Source organism: Protopterus annectens, chromosome 3.part0 (assembly GCF_019279795.1).
Source record: "Protopterus annectens isolate FY-2018-M chromosome 3.part0, PAN1.0, whole genome shotgun sequence".
Taxonomy (NCBI): Eukaryota; Metazoa; Chordata; order Ceratodontiformes; family Protopteridae; genus Protopterus; species Protopterus annectens.
Window position 1 is genome coordinate 141078152 of NC_056731.1, and position 13636 is coordinate 141091787.

General features: G+C 38.5%; 1 protein-coding gene across 2 annotated transcripts in view; it reads left to right on the forward strand.

Moving 5' to 3' along the window:
* PLXDC2 (plexin domain containing 2) overlaps positions 1 to 13636 on the forward strand; it is a 3345655-nt gene that overhangs the window by 91019 nt on the left and 3241000 nt on the right. The window lies entirely within an intron of this gene.

Genomic DNA, 13636 nt, shown 5'->3' on the forward strand with positions numbered 1-13636 from the left:
ATGGGCAGTCACCACTGCACCTTCATGGCCCAGAGGGTGGCTGTGCTGGGGGCTGTGTAGAAGGGGCATGCTTACCCAGGATTTGTGCCACTCGAGCCTCAAGCTGGCATAGAGGTTCTGCAACAGAACGTTCAATCCCTCTACGCACCACAGCCCGGACCTTTCGAAGGGTGATAGGTGGTCCTCCTCTGCCCATGCTTGCACGGGAGGGCTGAGCCCCATCCCCTGCAGTGCTTCCACCCAAAGGTGGCACAGGGCCAACGGAGGAGGAGGTCCCAGGCTGGGCACCAGATCTGCTGGTGCCAGGTGCCATGGCCAGCTGAGGTGGAACAGGTGGGTCCGCTGGGACCAGCCTTCCCATACAAACTATGTTTTGGAGAGTTTAATAAAGATATGGGTTAGTAACAGTCAACAGCATTCCCAATTAGTTATAACAGCATGCAGAAGTATTCCCATTAACCCAGCACAGCAGATTTTCAACAGTTGAAAAGTAAGCATAACACATACATATATAGAACAATAGTGGACATTACAACAGCATGCAGGTTGAATTGATGGCAACAGGCCACCAATACTGTGGTATTTTAACAGGGCACATGCATAGAAATAAATGTAAATATCTATAAACCAATAGGACATATGTCTCAACAAATGTTTTGAGATTAGACATACCGATTGATGTGTGGAATTGCATTTTTTATGCACATACAGTAGGGTGGAAAAAGATAGCTCAATTAACAACTTATATATCCTTCTAGTTTTCACTACATTCCTATTAACTGCAGTTATATGTCCCTTGCATGTATTATTACACTACCCGATGTCCTTATATTGTGCAATTGAATTTTGCTTGATCATTATATACATGAGCTGTATCTTACATACAAAATGTCCAAGATGCAGATGCTACTGCTACATATTTTGAGAGTTGCTCACATACACTACTGCTAAGATGGTACACTGGCAGCTCTACTTTCATATAATTATCTAGATATGTTCATGTGAAAGTATCAGTTATATTTTAACAGCTCCCTACATTTCTGGCAGCATACTGACATTTCTGGGGAACACAATATCAAGCTACTCATGTGCCAGATTAACCTGTACATGCTGGGCATGAACCAACAGTTGAGGGCTGTAAATATGCATGAAAGCTACTGGCACTCCCTTCATCCAGGTTATATGGAGCCTACCCAAGTGTGGGTTGATACTGCTTAATACAACACTACTAATTGTAGAATGCAACAGTGCAACAACATATCAAAGAATATGACACAGATGCACTCCAGGAATTATACATTTATTAAAGGAGTATTACACCTTTATTTATTGGGTTAAAACATTTTTTTAAGGCTGTCTAATTTATTTTATATAACAGTACATGCAGAATAATTACTAACCTGCCTGATGACGCAGCCTTTGCAGCCTATCTTCATGGGCTTGCTGAATCATAGCCTGGATACCTGCAGCTGTGAAGTAAATGCAGTGATATTGAGACATACCTATCCATAGTATAGACAAGAATAGCAGTTCTTAACTACTTAATACAATGGCTACTTAGTTCTGGGGCATTAGGCATTGCACGGGATTCCTGGATCCACTGGTCCAGTTGATCCTCCCTACGTCGCTTCATGTCAGAATAATGGTGCCTGACCTGCTCACCAGTCCGATGAACACCAGTGGCACTGGTGAGATCATGAGTAAGACTGTTCCAGGCCTCAGTTTTATATTGGGTACACTGGTACTGGCCCCATAGGAGTCTTTCCTCATGATTATGGACAAGGAGCCAAACCATTACTTTGGACTCCTCAGTGCCCCAGCTCTAAATCGAGTGCCTTCTCCAACACTGGCCATGCTGACTGCAGAAGGAAGCTACAACCAGTTATAGCAAGTATTCCCACCTGTGGAGCTTAAATATGCCTCATTTCCCGCATTTATTTGTGATTGGCCAGTTTTGGAAAAACTCAGCTGTAGGCACACCTGCTTAGCTGATGTTGGCAATGTTTAGATAGATATGTGTCTGTTGAAAGTGCATGTTTATGAAATGCTGTCATGGCTTAGTGGTTAAGTACTGTGACTATAGTGCACAGTATCCCGAGTTCGAGCCCTGTCACTGCTTTTTATTTTCCTGCTGGGCAGACCTGACTGGTTAAGGTACAGTAAAGGAGATGTGGCCGTGTTTAACTGACTTTGTTCAACTTTGCCCAACATTGCTCAATGTTGCTCGGCGTTGCTCAACATTGCCCAACATTGCGCTGGTTAGCACGGTGCGCAGGTATGCGCAAATACGTTGTGATTGCACTGGTTAGCGTGGTGCTCAGCTATGCGCAAAGACATTGCGCTGGTTAACGCAGTGCGCAGCTACGAGCAATTGGATTTAAATATGCTCAATACTGGTAAAATGTGCTTACCAGTACTTTATATTGCTTAAAATAGGGTACTCATGCCTCAGAATGAATAACCATTTCACCTTCATATATATATATATATATATATATATATATATATATATATATATATATATATATATATATAAAATTCGTTCACTACTACATTTAACTTTTTGATGCTTTTTACAAAAATTATACATAAAAAATGTCAGGAAATATTTTTGTATACAGATTTCCAACAGAAAATGGAACGTACAGTAGTGGTACTCGAACCGGGAATGCCTCCTCTTTGTGCGAAGGTTCTAACCACTACGCTATTGTTATTTTGCCTAATTTGCATATACTTTTCTTATTATCCTCTTCTGGTGTCTAAGCTGGTAACTGTAGCTAAGCAATGGGCAAACCCGTGTAAACACACGCAAATACAGGCAGCTATATCGGATGAAATAAAAAAAAGTTAAAAAACCTTTCTATTTTTAATTTTGTCAGTTGTTTAACATATGGGGGAGTGTAGTGTTACATTGTGCACATGTGACCGGACACGCTCATGTAACTTGACACTGTGGCATTTATTCATTGCAGGGGCGTGGATTTTTGGACTGCGTGGCAGTCCGACACGCCCCCTACACTCATCCACGCTCCGTGTAAGCTTTAGAATTGAGGCAGCGTTCCCTCATTAATATGCATGGCACGCTGCCGTCATACTCTTAGACTGGCACTTCCATGTAAGACTAATCTAGTCTTACACAGAAGATTAGTAAATCCTGGGGATAATGTTACCTTTGGTCAAAGAAAACTGTGCATTTTATATTTTGTTGCTTTTTTGCATTTCCTCCCTTTTTATTAGATACTTGTTTTCATGTAGCAGTTAAGTGCATGTGGTCATTTTATCCATATGTTATTTATTCATCTTGTAACCAGAGAAGTGAAAGTGGCCAAAGTGAGTCTTTCACTCAGCTTTCACTGCCTCCTGTGAAACTAATTAATATTTCATTTAAGAACTTTTGAACTCACTGTATGTAAAGGATACATTACAGTGAGTAAACTATTCAGAAAATGCTCTAAAATTTATGTATTTGTTAAAGTGACTGAAAATAAATTGTTTTGTAATGTAGCTTTGATGGCTTGATGTACTAATTCATTGAAAACATAGCACTGCATAGTTAATTGTGGCTACTTTAAAACCATTAATAAGCTGGAAGGACTGCTGTGAAATGCAATGGGTGTGTTAAATTCTATTCAATGTGCTAATTGAACTATCTAGGGTAAATAGATTTTAGCTATTGTAATGGAAACTCTCAAGATACTAACAGTGAAGAAATAAACAATAAAAATATAACATTGCAATTGATCACTTATATCTCTACAATGAACATGAAAAAAGACTTGTGTGTTTATGGGGAAACACTTGAACAGCTCCATATATGCATACATTTTTTTTCTTATGCCCTGCTGTATCTAGGATTGCCACCTGTCCCTCTTTGCAAGGGACAGCCCCTCTTTGAGCAGATGTGTCCTGCGAAAAAAAAATAAAAATGGCAAATGTCCTCAGATTTTAAGACAAAAAATAGTTCATAAGTTTTCTTCGATAGTTGTATGAAACAGTTATTTTGCATCTGAAACACCTAAATGTTATATGAACTAGCATAACCAGTTTGGTCATTTTAAAAGGTGGCAACCTTAGCAATACCATATTATGTTATTTGACTTATCATGTGGGCTCTTCCACGAGGACCGTTTTCATCCAATATTTGGGACAAAGGCTATTACCGAAACATATCCAGCAGCAAACTTTTAGAGGACAGCTTGGTGGTCATCAGTCCATAATACATATTCATCTTTGCATACTGATCAATACCCTATCACATATATCAGGTGGATAGAAAATGTTGGAGGTGTGATGGGCAGGAAAGAGGTGGCTGGGAACATATTTTTGGGAGTGTAAGAGCTGGCAGTCTTTAAGGATTCCTTCTGGACTGTTCTGTTGGAGATGCTGGGTGAGAGGATTGAATTGACAGGGGAGATGATTTTTTGAGCCAAAGTACATAATTGGAATTGCCTAGACATAGTAAAGCCTTGGTTAGTTTAATTATATTGGATGCCAAAAAAGCAATTACTAGAAAATTGAAATCGAAGTCTAAACCAGCTGTACTGAAAGTAGTGAATATAGTAACAGAGTTAAAACAACTGGAAATGGGATCTTTAGAAAAGTGTAGGAGCAAATTACATAGGGAAAAATGGGAATTGTGGGAACAGTATATGCAGAGAAGGAACAATGTTCAGAGGCAGGATTTGAATGAGCCATATGATGCTTAACTGAAAATGACTGGCTAGATTATGTATAATGTTATCAACTACATTGTTTCAATGGTGTCTGTGATGTATAATGTTTGCAACTAAAGTGGTGTCAATGTTTTTCATATATATAAATGCAAGATTACCTGTATCATATGTCATAATTTAATAAAGATATTTATTGGAGAAAAAATACCCTGTCACATATAAATTATTATTACTTGACTGTTTCTTCCTTTGTTCTGTATTTCTGTGTTGTTCAACCATCTCAAAGTACATCATGTTAGGTTTATATGAATTATCACCTTAAGAAAGGGACATGATGCTAATATCAAAGTTTAAAACTATTCCAGAAAAAAATGAAATAAATGGCTTGCATTGTTTTTGTTGTGTATTAACATTGCTGTATTACACTAAGTGATGTGTCATTTTTCAAACATAGCCTTATGGGGTCAGCATATATATATTGAGAAGAACTTGGCACTTAGGGGAAGTTTCTTTTTAGCTTATTTGGGACTTCAAGAGGGTAGTGAGACCAGCTATGTTATATGGGTTGGAGACAGTGGCATTGACAAAAAGGCAGGAGTTTGAGCTGGATGTGGCAGAATTAAAGATGTTAAGATTTGCACTGGGTGTGACGAGGCTGGATAGGATTAGGAATAAGTATATTAGAGGGTCAGCTCAGGTTGGAAGGTTTGGAGACAAAGCCAGAGAGGTACGATTATGTTGGTTTGGACATGTGCTGAGGAGGGATGCTGAGTATATTGGGAAAAAGATGCTAAGGATGAAGCTACCAGGTAACAAGAAAAGAGGAAGGCCTAAGATAAGGTTTATGGATGTGGTGAGAGAGGACATGCAGGTGGTTGGTGTGACAGAGCAAGATGCAGAGGACAGGAAGAAATAGAAACAGGTGATCTGCTGTGGTGACCCCTAACAGGAACAGCCGCAAGAAGATGATGATGATGAGGACTTTGTGTTTATGGTATCTTAATCAAATTACAACAACCTCTCAGATGTCTGGCCAAACCAAGATCCTATTCAGCAAGGAGTTTATAGCCTGCCTTTTTTCTTCCTTCTGCTGTAGTAGAAGTCATAAAAGCTAGAGTGAATATTAATTCAGGCTTATTCAAAACTTTCATTGAGCGGTGTTTGATTTGACAGTTACTGCTGAGTGGCCAGCTTGTACACAAGTGAAAAAAATATTTATACCTCTGCCACAATGACTGCTGCAGTAATGCTTTATTTAATAAGTCAAGTATGTTTAAAAACAGTAAGTCACTATACATTTAGTAGTTATAAGAAAAAATCCATGTTTGTTTTGAAAGATCAAAGCACGCACATCAATGAAAGTCACTGAAAAAATGCAGACGTCTAACAAAAATTCTTACAGAAAGATGCAGTTGTGCATATTTTCTTTCTAAATGAATAGAAAAAAGGAGCAACAGTGTATGAACTGGGAAAAGTAGTTTTAGCTGAAAAGAGCAGTATCGGGTGTCTCCACTATGCTATTCAGGAATAGCACAAAATCTGAAATAATACTGATGACTTGTGGAGTGATTGTTGGTATTATATAAAAGATAAAAATATGATCAAGCTTGAGTTTGTTTTTTTAAGTTTTGAATATAGTAGCCCTGTGACACCCAAAACTCAACATTCTTCATTCTGCAGTGTATTAATCCTTGCTGTGAATTGATTCCTGTACTACAAGCTACAAATAAAACATGATTTAGCCGTTTGTTCTTTTATGGAGCATTTAAGTGTTTAGCTTCAGTTTTGCTTGCCATGTTGTGTTTCACAGAAATGTCATGAAATGTCACTGCATAGTTTTCAGAATTTTGTCTGTCTAGCGCTTGTAACTTATTACATGTTACTCATATAAGACTTTTCCTCTAGAAAGAAAACATCACACAAAAGTGTCTTTATACCCCTACCTTATTTCTCTACTACCCAGGTCATAAACCTTTAAAGTTGTTCATTTGCTCAAATCATTGATGCATCAAACAGCATGTAAACTGTTATTCTGCATTGCTGAATCACTTCCTGTTTCACCAATTATATAAGCAATTGAAGAAAAGCGTAGAAACTTGTCACTTCTTACTGTTAAAATGAATGGGGGAGAGTACTTTAACTAAATAAATTGTTAACTGTGTACAAAAACCTCTCACTCACTTATTCTCTGAAACAGAAAGTACCGTTCCAGTTTAATCAGAGCTGCTCTTTGTTTAGTAACTGCACCCAAGTGCCTGAGAGATTCTGCTGATTTCCAAAACCACGCATTGTTGAAAAAGCGAAAGTAAATATTTTTTAAGCATCATTTGCACTCTATTTACTGTGATTTATTTATGTACTGTGCAATTGCTGATTTTTTTGTTTTATTTTTGCACTCTTAAAAATGTACTGTTGCTTTAAGTTCCTGGTTACTTTGTATGTACTAGGTTCAGGACTGCTGTATCTAGATTGAAAGGCTTGTTGCTTTGGAATTGGAACACTACCTGGGTTTCATGATTTTTGGCAGTTATTGTGACTGAGCTCATCAACAAAGTTTTAAGTGTACTAGTTTTTCTGTTTTTTAGTTTGTGTGGTTTCTTACACTTGGGCTCCAAAACCAGACATTTTACATTAAGAGTTTGTTTTCTGCATTCTTGTGGCAGAAGTGTGCTGATCTAAGCCCATCCGAGTTGGGGGATTGCTGAAGTAAGGCTCTTTGTGTGTTTTCCCAATTGGTAGATAGCTTTAAACTTGTTTATTCCTGCTTATATTTAAGCCTCACACTTGTGTGAAGCTGTTTCTCATGCAGAGACAGTCCATAGTCTCTGGGTTACCGGCATAGTCTAGTCTAATTAAGCCATTCCTTTCTCTAACAAAACACACAGTAACCTATTCCTTTCCCTAATAAAACACAGTAAGAACCTGCTGTCCTAGATGGGCAGTTTTCCATCATCTCTCTGGCCAGCCTGATGGACATGGGAGTCCTTAAGCAATGTAACAATTGTCTCATGTTTACTGACAGCCACTTAGACCTGAAATAAACTAATACTATAAGTGAGAGATGTAGTTACAGTATGAAATTAGAGGCAAGATCACACATACAGACAAACTGAATGCCAAACAGGTTGGCAGCACACACACACACACCACTTCCCACATTAAATAAGGATTTGACAGATAAACCCACATATATGGATGTACTCACTAGTAACCTACAAAAACCCAGAGCCTCCCAAATGCTGCCCTCAGAAACCACATAGACGCACAACAAAGGAAACAATAACCACAGCACATAATAATAACAACAGCAGTGTCTCAACAAACAAGCCTATAAGGTGTAACACCACAAAACCCAACATACTGGTCATAGATGACTCCATAGTGAGACACATGGATATCCCCCTCACCAGGCTGGATAAGGAGAAGGTTACAGTTAGCTACATGTTAGGTGCCAGGATCCATCAGGTCACACAAGCACCCAAGTAACTTAGCCACAAGTAGCAGTATGATCTTGTCATAGTCCATGCTGGTTTGGATGACCTGAGATGTACCTCCCTGACCTATATAAAGAGATACATAATTGAGCTCTCAGATTATGTGTCTCAGGCAGGTATGAGCCTAGCCTTTGAGCAGTATTTTACCCTCACCAAGAATGATGCCACAATACAAAGAAAAAAATGACTTTCACAATTGGCCTAACTTCTGGTGTCAGTCCAAAGGAATCCAGTAACTGTTAGCCTGTGAGGACATGGTCAGCAGGCCACACTGTTTTGCCAGAGATGGTCTGCACCTGTCTCCTTTAGGCTTTTAGAAACTGACAAAGGTATTCTCCACCCTTATTGTGCCTTTTTTAGGCAGTGCCATAATAGTGAGTCTCCCAATATACCAAACTCTTGTCTAGATAAGCTCTATGTACTGCTGCTCAGTGCCAGGAGACTAAACAAGAAACTTCACTCCCTTGAAGCACTCTTTACCGTGGAAGATGCTGACATCTGTGTATTCACTGAGATGTGGTTCAAAGCTGTGGAAGGCACCCCAGTTGTGCAGGACTACACCTTCCATACACAATCTGAGCAGGAAAGAACCAAAATAGGAGGTGTATCCATCTTCATAAAAGATAAGTACACCTTGTGACTGGTCAAACAGTATGACTCTCTCTCTCGAACTACTCCATGCCCAATTAACTACAGGTAAAATCCCATACTACATCATCACTAGCTGTAGATCCACCATCATAAACCAGGAAAAGCATACCATGTACCTGGACTTACTGGAGTCACATACCATGTGCCTCAACACTTTACTCATGGGTGATTTTAACTGTGCTACAATTGCTAATGCTCGGGAACAACTGTTCAGCACATCCATGAGGGGCTCAAATATTCTGGACATAATGATCACTAACATGGAGGAGGTTTGTACCCCCCCCCCCGCTTGTAGATGTCCTCCTTGGTACGATCGGACAACAAATTAGTCTCTTTTGAAATAATTTTAAGGCTATATACACCAATAAAGCTCAAAAATGCTTATGAATTTTTTCAAGACAAATTACTTTCTGCTAAGCAATGGCATAGAAATTTCAAAGCTCTCCCAAACCCAGAAAACATGGAGTCCAATGCAGTGGTGTACACCAACACCCTGTATAACCGCTTAAGCAGTTGTATAGAATCAGCTGTATTAGTCTGCATTAAAACCAGGCCTTGCCATGAAAACAAGCCACCCTGGTGGACCCCTGGAATAAATAGACTGCACAACAAAAATAAAGAAACTAATGTCCCAACCCAGTCCAGATTCATTAAGGGTAGATCATGTTTCTTAAACCTGGTTGACTTCTTCAAGAAGATCACCAAGGCCATGAAGGAGGAAAAGACCGTGCAGACCACCTACCTTGACCCAGCCCTTGTGGAAATGTCACACATTCGTAAATCAAACTGCACAAGGTTCACTCGCTCCAGGGATCTTAACCTAGACTCTGATATGAACAAATTATGCTTGGGAGATAGATAAATCTCTGAGATGATCCCTTCTCTGGAACATGCTTCCCATTAATGTGAAGCAGACCCCCTCCCTGACCCTCTCTAACAGCAACCTAGATCAATGGATGGGTAATTGTAATTTACTCCTGGGGTGGCGCACATGCCCCTCATGGACAGAGGCAGTTAGTATTAGTTACCATACCATAGGCTCATACCCCTATGAACTTCATTCACCTAGCTATTGATAATTGGGAAACTCTGGATAAATATGGCTAGGTTTATAAAGACTCTTGTGCCATTAGCCTAGTAACTGCCTATGAATCGAAGAATTTATAAAAAAACAGAATGACATTTTAATCAAAAGGCGCTGATAATAAAATAGCTTTCAGGTAATCTCTTCAAAAATTGTTAAATAAAGAAGCAATTTAGACTTTCCTGCTCTGAATGAATGGATAGACCAATCTGAAGGAAAACAGTGGAAATAAATGCCTTAGTAAGGGGTACTTAGCTGAAAAGGAAAATCAAATCAGTATGCTAGTTCTTTCAGGCCACATATGGATGCAGCAAATTAAAAAAATAACACTAACCACTTGGTGTAATGCAGGTAGTGTATTAGTCCTACAGAGGAGATCGGGAATGTGATCAATATATCTATTTATATGCACATAAATACACACACCCACACACACACACACACACATATATATATAACATAAAATGTATCTTACACATGTACGTACTGTATGTAAGTATGTATATATATATATAATTTTTGTTTTTTTTAACCATAGTGGTCTTTTAGATTATTGTACGCAAGATTCATTGCTAACCATTTGAAGTACCACAAGAAAATAAGTGTATGAGAATTAACCTATGGTATATATATTCATATATTAGAGACAATTCTAGAGTATGTATAACATCATGTGAAGACATTAAACACGGTGAATGACTACTCTTATTATATTGCTAGTAAAGTACATGCCCAGTACTTTGACTTTTTTTATTAATCTTTCACAAAGCAAGAATTTACTTTAAAGTCATTAGCATCTTTCATGTCCGACAGGGGGGGTTCCTGAAGTATGTAACCAATTTCTGAGATGATCTTGCTGACCAGTGTGACCATGTGTATAAGGAGAGTGGAATGTATGAGATACAATCAGCATAAATGCAGATAGCCAGTGGCTTCAGGTGAGAGAAGCAACAGATGTGTTTTTAAGGGTAGGCAGACAGTGATCTCTGTTTAGAAGCTTTAATAATAATGCACAGAACATAAATTGTATTCCTTCACTAATCATTCTCTACCTCACTTTTTCAGTGACCAGTCTTTGTCATTTTTATGTAAGAGTAAGTTCATAAATTTGTATATTTTGTTGAGCAAGTCCCTGAAGGTGGACAATACTGGGGTTATGGAATAAAGTGAACATGATGGGGAATTCATTTATCTAAATGGGATGAGCATACCCTTGTATGATGTGAAGTTTGCTTCATTGCACTGGCTCCTATTAATGATGTAGCTGGTTTATTTATTATTTACTTCACACAGAGAAAGTGGACATATGATGCAAGTGGCATACTAGAAATTAACTTTATAACTAGTTCTTCAGTGAAGTATTTTCTAGAGTACTGGTCCAGAAGCTGTCCTTTGGGAATTTTTTTTTTAGTCTTAGTGATGTAGTATGCACTGTTGATTTAGTTTTGTTAACATTTACACTAATCTACTTGTCTGCAGCAAGTTTGGAATTGTATGCAAGGGTCCATATTGCTCTGTATACTTATCCTTGTCTGCAGCCAATTTTGAATTGTTTGTAAGATCCTTATGCCACTGTATAATGCTCCTGTGCAAAAGTGAATGAGGAAAAGATCTTCTGCAGCCTTGACAGGAAGTGAAGAGGCAGCATGACAGGAAGTGAAGAGGCAGCAAGCTGGTAAAAGAGACATAGCAATGGCTAATGGAGAGAAGCCTTGTCATAATTCAGTGGCTGTAGTGAATACTATAGAAATAGTGTTCTAAACACAGTTATACCGGATGCTGTCTGAAGATAAATGCATTGCCTATAGTAGACTGGCATCCCATTCAGGACTGATTCTCATCCATAGTGCCACTGTGATCCTAATGGGGTAAAGCACGTTACAGCATGTGAATGAATGAACAAATGGAAGAATGAAGTACTAATTTCAGTGTAATTTATATTCTTGCAAACATGTTCAGCATATGATTTTAAGAATAAAATATGATTTGATATTTATTTAATGTCCTTCTAATGTCTCTATAGCTAGACAGGGAAGCCATTCCACAAGTAGTAATTTTAACCTTTAAATAATTCATTGTTTCTATGTAATCCTCACATTTTAGGGTATCCATGAGTTTTTAGGGGGCCTTAGCCAGTAAACTCATATTTTGCTAATTTAATTAACTGACATAGGGGCCCACAAACCATGTGCATGGCTTTACAAATAGTTAACTTTTTGCATTTGTTTAGCCAAAATCTTGTCAGTTCTTTGATTAGGTTTAGTGGGAATACCAATAAAGAGGTACACAGAGAGAATTCGGTTGATGGGGAGCATTTGCAGTTTTGAAAGACATGCAATAGAAGTGAATCACATAAGGTTAGTGAGGAACATAAAAGACATGGAAGTAATGTCCAAAATGCAATAGTGATGAGAAAACAAAGCTAGGTACATGAACAGAATCAAAGAGTGATAACTAGTGAGCAGCTGTCTGTGCGAAACACTGTAATTATTGGGGGTACCACAGGACTCAGTATTAGTACTGGCCCTGACCTGTGTTGTTTGCCATGCTGTGTTTGGTGTAGCTATGCCATTTAACACACTGTTTTATGTAGTTGTATCTTTTACTACACAGCATGTAGTATACATTCACCATTTAGTACAGAGTGTTTTGTACAGTTCTGTGTCTTTGCCACATTGTGTTGGATTGTAAGATAAGCCCACTTTCTGAAGACATTAAGGCTAAAATTGTGATTGTAGGTGCTGGAACTAGTCAGAAGCTTGCAGGGAGCCAGTCAAGTGGCAGTGAGTTTATAATGAAAAGCACAAGCTACTAAATTAAGGTTTGGTAGTTCCAAAGAGAAAGTGCATGCCGAGTTTAATTATCCTAGGTGCAGGGGATGAAATTGTTTTCTAAATAATAGTCATTGCTATGATGAATCATGTGGACTACCCTGAAGCAGCAATTGTTAACGTCAACAAGTTGCTGAGCTGCATAGTCAGAGGAGTGAACATGAGGGACCTGCTGTTGTTCTGCTGTACTGCATAGCGCCAGTTCTGGAATGTAGCAGCCAGGTTTGGCCACTATAACACAAAGTGAAAACATGGTCAAAGAGTGTGCAATGTAAAACTACTGCAATAGACTTGAGAGAGAGAGAAGGAAATTAAGTTAGCAACCGCAATGATAGGAAGAGCTTTTTATTTATTTGTAATTCTGTCAATAAGTACATTGAAAACAACAGTGAGTGTTGTCACCTGGTTAAGAAATTCAATAACCAAAAAGTGATTTGTTTTATTTATTTACTTATTTTTTTACATCCAAAAGCAACATTACAAATATCAATAGTTTTCCTACAAATATTTAACACTGCTGTCTTTTAATTATACTGCTGTTAGGTTTAACCAATTGTTTAAATTTCTGTGGTACTACAAGTGTGTAGACAGCAGTAACAGGTTGGACATCTATGCCCTAGAGCTATAAAACACATTTTTGCATGATCACCCACATGGTAACTACTGTGCTGCGAAATTACTGGTCACAAGTGAGACAGCAATAGATCACCCATATGCATGTCTCTGAACATATTTCCTCCAGAAACCGGGACAAATCCATAAGTAATCTGGAAAACAGTGCTGTAGAAACGTTAGGAGAGATTGTGAATTGTCGTGTACAGCCCTAAATAAAGGATGCCATCAATTTTAATAAGCAATGTCTTTCAGCTTTTCCTGGCTAGGGATCACCACAGTGGATCACTG